The 5,883-nt window shown below is 45.6% G+C and overlaps 1 pseudogene; it reads left to right on the top strand.

The window, feature by feature from the left end:
- Nucleotides 1–2,921: 2,921 nt before the first annotated feature.
- On the top strand, nucleotides 2,922–5,512 carry LOC102252273 (annotated as a pseudogene).
- Nucleotides 5,513–5,883: the final 371 nt, after the last annotated feature.

The raw sequence follows: 5,883 nt of genomic DNA, 5'->3' as shown, positions 1-5,883 counted from the left end.
TATTCAAAGTGAATAAAAAGCTGACTAGGCCAGAACTCAGTGTGCCTCTTCATGAAAGAGGTTTCCACCTGTCACCCCCCCCCCAATGCCTTTTAAATTCATATTTTTTGTATAGTGTATCTCTTGTGTCATCAACCCTCCTTCAAGTTATTCTGAACCCACTGCAAAGGTTGTGGCAATGGTGGGGCTGTGCCCATGCACAGGGCAGCAGAGGTGTGGGGGCAGAAAAGTTGAGACACCAAGGGCCTTTCTGCTTCAGATGTAGGTGTTAGTGGAGCTGGGATGGGGTGAAGGGGTCCAACTGCAGTGGCTCCTCAATCAGCTTTTCCAGCTGTGCTCCTCCACCCCATGCCTCCAATGTCATGGGCACAGATGAGCTTCTTGAAGCCCCAAGGCATTGCTCACCCTCTGTGACTTTGCTATGTACAGTGGTGAGTTTTGCTCCCTTCCTGGTCTTGTAAGCACTATCGTTCTGGATGATATAATCCAGTGGGTCTCAAAGTATGGCCCCAGGACCTTGTTAGACATGCAAAGCCTTGGTTCCCACCCCCAACCTACTCAACCAGAACCTCTGGGGGTGGGATCTAGCCACCCATGGTCCAGCAGATCCACCAGGCGATTCTCACCCACACTCAGTTTTGAGAACCCTTGCTCTAGGCAGTGATTCTCAGCTCTGCTATAGAATAGAATCACCAGAGGCAGAGAGCGTTCAAAACACCAACATTTAGACACCTCTTCCTGAACAGTCTGAATTAATTACCTTGGGACAGGGCCCAGGCTTTTTTCTTTTTCTTTCTTTCTTTCTTTCTGTTTTTTGTTGTTGTTTTTTTACATTTCTTAGGTGTTTTTATGTGCATCCACTGGCAAAGGTTACTTGTATGAAGTCCTTGCCTGTTTCCCAGTTGGGCTTTCTACCCTAAATAGCCTCTTTCTGCTCTCATGACTGTAGCTCTGGCTGTTGTATTTATTTATTTGGGGTGTCAGAGTCTTCCTACATGTGTCTCTCATCACCCCCATGCCTGGGCATCAGCTGTCATTGACAACTTCTCCTCTCTATGGTCCTTCTCCCCACCCTCCCCTAGACTGAACCAAGCTCTCCAAGAGCCCCCTCTGTGGGTTTTGCCATCAGGGCCCAGCACTTACGGCATGTAGCAGTGAGCCGCAGACACCACCCACTGGTCATTGATGAGGGATCCACCACATAAGTGGGAGCCATCGTTCAGGGACACCTGGTAGGGGACAGAATTCTCCTGGCAGGTGTAGCCCCCGACGATCTTGTCATCGTCATCAGTGGAGAAAGCAACTTGAGTGGCGACAGGAGGGAGAAGCCAATTCAGCAGGATGATAGAGGGTGTAGCCTGAGCATGTGGCTGGGTCACACTAATTAAGATTCCTTCATAAGCACAGAGATGACGGGCAGCAAGGATGGGCAGTGAGGACACACTGCCATCCCCAGTCTGTGCAATGGATGTGGTTCTCCTGAGCCTCTCCTTGTGTCTGCAGGGCACATAGCTAGGTACCCTGCAGGGATCCAGCCCAGACCTCTACAGGGGCAGCAGGAGAATGAGGACACAATAAACATCCTCAGAGTGCCCTCAATGTGATACAACTCAGAATGTGGTGTTCTCACCCATTGAATGCTTCTCTCTTGCTCAACATCACTCATCTGCTCCCCACGACTATCAGAGCCCTTGAGGATCAGGATGAGCTGGCCCAACAAGGAAAACCTCCTGGCTCAGTCACTCTGACTGCACCAGCTTCTCCCATAGTTCAAATCGGCACAGAGAGGCCAGGGAGAGGAGCCCCCACACCCAATGGATGGGACAAAGTTAGGCCCTGTTATTGGCTGATAGAATCATGATTCTCAACTTTGGCTCTACACCTGAGAACCTTCAAATCACCTGGAAAACTTAAAAATTCAATGCTCAGGCCACACCTTAGGCCAAAGAATTCAGAATTTCTAGAGCTAGGACTCGGGCATGAATGTTCTTTCAGTCTCTGTAGGTGGTGTATCTGGGGTTAAGAATAGCCGCAGTGGTAATACCTTAATCAATAATAATAATTAAAAAAATAGCCACAGTGCAACTAGCCCAGAGTTGTCAGACCTAAGCCTCAAGACCACTGGTCAATTTAATAAACCAGTTTCACCTCACCTCCCTTTCTAGCTTCTCTACTAAAAGCCTGAGATGAATGGATGATGGAGCTGAGAGTGGGTCATCCAGAAGGTGAGAGAGGTAAGGCTTAAAGAGAGCCCAGGAATGGGATAGAGGGGTGTTAGACAGGGGAGAGAGAACACCAGAGCACAGGTAAATAGGAGAGGCAGCAAGGTGGTGCAACTTGTATTTCTGCCAGGAGGCAGGGCCTGAAGCAACACATGGAACTCACCAGCGGCTCCCACAAAGGCAAGGATCAGGAGTGGATTCATGGTGGCAGAAGTAGAACTGTGTTGGTGGTGGAGAGCCTTTATACCTCCCGAGGTGAGGGTGGTTGGCCTCCACTACTCCCTGTGCAAACACACCTGCAGCTTTCCCTTTCCCAGGGTCTTGGATCAACTCTGCTATTTTTGGCCACTCTGTGGGTTTGTGACCTACAGGTGATTAGAACATTTACCTTCTGAGGGCAGAGAGGAAGAAGACCTGGTGATTCATAGAGGTATTCCAGGATGAGGAGAACAGGGGAAGCCAAGCCCCACATACAACATCTGGGCTTTCTTAGGCTAAGAGGATGAGGTTTAGGAAAGAGCAACATGGGCCCTTAGAAATTCTCTGACCTCTTGGAGATTTATTTAACTGGCTTTAAGGAAGGGCTGATATTGGTCATAAAGGTGGCTGCTCAGTATCCTGGAGTCCCCTGAGAGGAAAGAAGTCTTCTCTAAGTTTCTATATGTGAGCATGAAGACCCATTCTCAACTCTAAATCAGTATGCAGGAGGGTCAAATCCAAGGCTTTGAGGAACCAGGTTTGTAACATGAAGGGGTGATGAGAAGGAAGAGGCTGCGTCCCTTGGAATTCTGGGCTTTCAGCTGGCTCTCCTGCTTATCAAAGCCTATGGAGGAGGGTATTTGGAAGGTGGAAAGGGCAAGGGTTAAATTGGTGTCACCAGGTACATTTGGGGGACAGAAGACCACATTCCTCCTCTTCTTCACTATCAGGACCTTGGCCTTTCTCACCACTCACCTTATTTTAGGGTCTCTTTAAGCAGCCTCCTGGTTGCCATGGGAATCTATACTAACAGTGATGAAAATTGCCTCAATTGCTAAGAGCTGACAGTTTGAGCTAGAATTATGTGCAATCAGATTTTGGAAAGGGTTTGGACAATGATAAAATTGGGTTCTGATCAGAAGATTAGCAGTAGGTAGAAGAATTAGCACATGATAAAGGAGCTAAGTATTGGGTGATCAATAACAAAGATGCAGTGTGTGTGGGGGTGGTGGGGCGGTGGGGAGTGTCTGGAATTTTCTATTTTAGATGCAATGGCACTACTATGCTGGGATCCATATAGAGTGAATCTTCCCAGAAAATGATTTCAATTTGGGACCTTCCATGGCCACCAAGACACAGTTCTGTAATTTATTGAGGCAAAACCTGGCCAGAGGGGTATAGAGATGGAAGTAGTCTGTGTATGAGTCTATGTGAGCCTAGTTGAGGGGCCCTCAGATGAAGAGACTTCTCAGTTTCTCTGAGCTCAGGGTTAGTGGCGGGGCAGGAGTGTGCAGAGTTCATTTAATTCTATGAAAGGTAGAAATGAGTAAATATTCTGGAGATGAAGAGCCAAATGAGAAAAACTCAGAAATGGTGAGATAGAAAGTAGGTTAGAGGGATGGAGGAACTGAAAACCAGAGTGAATGGGGGAAATGCCAATGTGAGACCCATGGGTTAAGAGGGGCCCATGGGGTGTCTTCTGGTCCAGTGTCTGACATGACTGGAAGCCAGCTTCTCCTTACCAGGAGACCCACTGCTCAGAGCCCTCCCCTCTCCTCACTGCACACCCTCTAACCTCTGATGGGTTTATATCCAGGTGGGAATACTGCTATATTTGTATAGTGCCTGACAGTTTTTAAAGGGCTTTAGGTTTTCACACACACCATGCTGATTTTCATTTGGGTTGAGTTTCAAGTTAAACTTTTCACAAATGTTTTAATTGTGAGTTATGCAGAACAAAATTATCTCCATTTATAGAAGATGAGACTGAGAATCAGAAAGGTTCTGTCTCGCCTGATTATACAGATCTGAAAATGGTCTCAGGCCTACAGGAAGACATGGGAAGTGTAGAGAAGCATGAGAATCATGGCTGGTGGATCTAAGAGAATGTTTATTTGGGATCAAGTCAGAGGGCAAGCTCCATTCTGATCCCTCCTGATGCTTGTCTTCCTGGCAGAAATAGAAGATGTAATTAACCTTCCACTCCTGGAGGCTAAAGCAAACAGCAGTTAGCATAAAAATGCAAAAAGAAACATTGGAAAACCTATGGACTTTGATATTCAGCTGGGTTGAAAATCAGCAGAAAACTGCCCTGCAGTGGGCTCAATGGCTCAAAACAATTTCCCAACCTAATAATCCTTACATTGTTCATCAAACTTTACCTTTGATCTGCCTGTATGCATTGCTAAAGGGCAAATGTGTATTCAAGTGAATAAAAATCGGACCAGGCCAGAGGTTGGTGTGTCTCTTCAAACTGGAGCTGAGGAACCAGACCCCGGCAGCTGTTCAAGAACTTGTCCTGGACAATTGCAAATCAGATGATGGGAAAACTGAGGGCTTAACAGCTGAATTTGTGAACTTAGAGTTCCTCAGTTTAATAAATGTAGGCTTGATTTCAGTTTCAAATTTCCCCAAACTACCAAAATTGAAAAAGCTTGAGCTCAGTGACAAGAGAATCTCTGGATGTTTGGACATGTTGGCAGAAAAACTTCCAAATCTCACACATCTAAATTTAAGTGGAAATAAACTGAAAGATATCAGTACCTTGGAACCTTTGAAAAAGTTGAATGTTGGAAAAGCCTGGATCTGTTTAACTGTGAGGTTACTAACCTGAATGACTACTGAGAGAGTGTCTTCAAACTCTTGCCCCAGCTGACCTACCTGGATGGCTATGACCAAGAGGATGGAGAAGCTCCTGACTCAGAGGCTGAAGTGGACCTTGTGGATGAAAAAGAGGATGATGAAGAAGGAGAAGATGAGGAGGATAAGGATAGTGAGGAAGAAGAATTTGATGATGAAGAGGATGAAGATAAAGACAAAGTTGTAGAAGGAAAAGAGGATGTAGATGAAGTCAGTGGGGAGGAAGAAGAATTTGGACATGATGGAGAAGTTGATGAAGATGATGAGGATGAGGATGAAGAGGAGGAAGAAAGCAGGAAATGTGAAAAGAGGAAGAGAGAAAAGACGATGAAGGAGAAGATGATTAAGAACCCAAATAATCTGCAAAAAAAAAAAAAAAAGAACTGTTCAGTATTGGTTGGACTGCTCATCATATGGATTTGGTAGCTTTAAAAAAAAAAAAAGGTAGCTGTGATACAAACCCCAGGACACCCAAAGAATAGTTCCTGTGACATTCCGCCTTCCTCCTTTTGGAAATTCACCACCAAGCTTGGGGACTGCACCCCAACAACATTGTAAGCATTGTTAGGTTTTCATGTAAGATTCTTGCTGTAGTGTGGATAGCTATGATTGGTGAGTCAACCAGCTGTGGCTACCAGTTACACCAAGACTGTAACACATTTTTACTTTCTGTACAACAAAGAAGCTTTGTAAATAAAATCTTAACATTTTGGGGAAAAATAAAAGAAAGAAAGAGGCTCCACCTGGCCCCCAATGCCTTCTAAATTAATACTTCTTGTATAGTATTTTCATTTGTGCATCAGCCCATCCTTCAGATCCTGAA

The sequence above is a fragment of the Myotis brandtii genome, unplaced genomic scaffold (assembly GCF_000412655.1).
Source record: "Myotis brandtii unplaced genomic scaffold, ASM41265v1 scaffold1532, whole genome shotgun sequence".
NCBI classification, from domain to species: domain Eukaryota; kingdom Metazoa; phylum Chordata; class Mammalia; order Chiroptera; family Vespertilionidae; genus Myotis; species Myotis brandtii.
The sequence above is the reverse complement of the archived record's forward strand: the minus strand, read 5'-3'. Positions and strand labels throughout refer to the sequence as shown.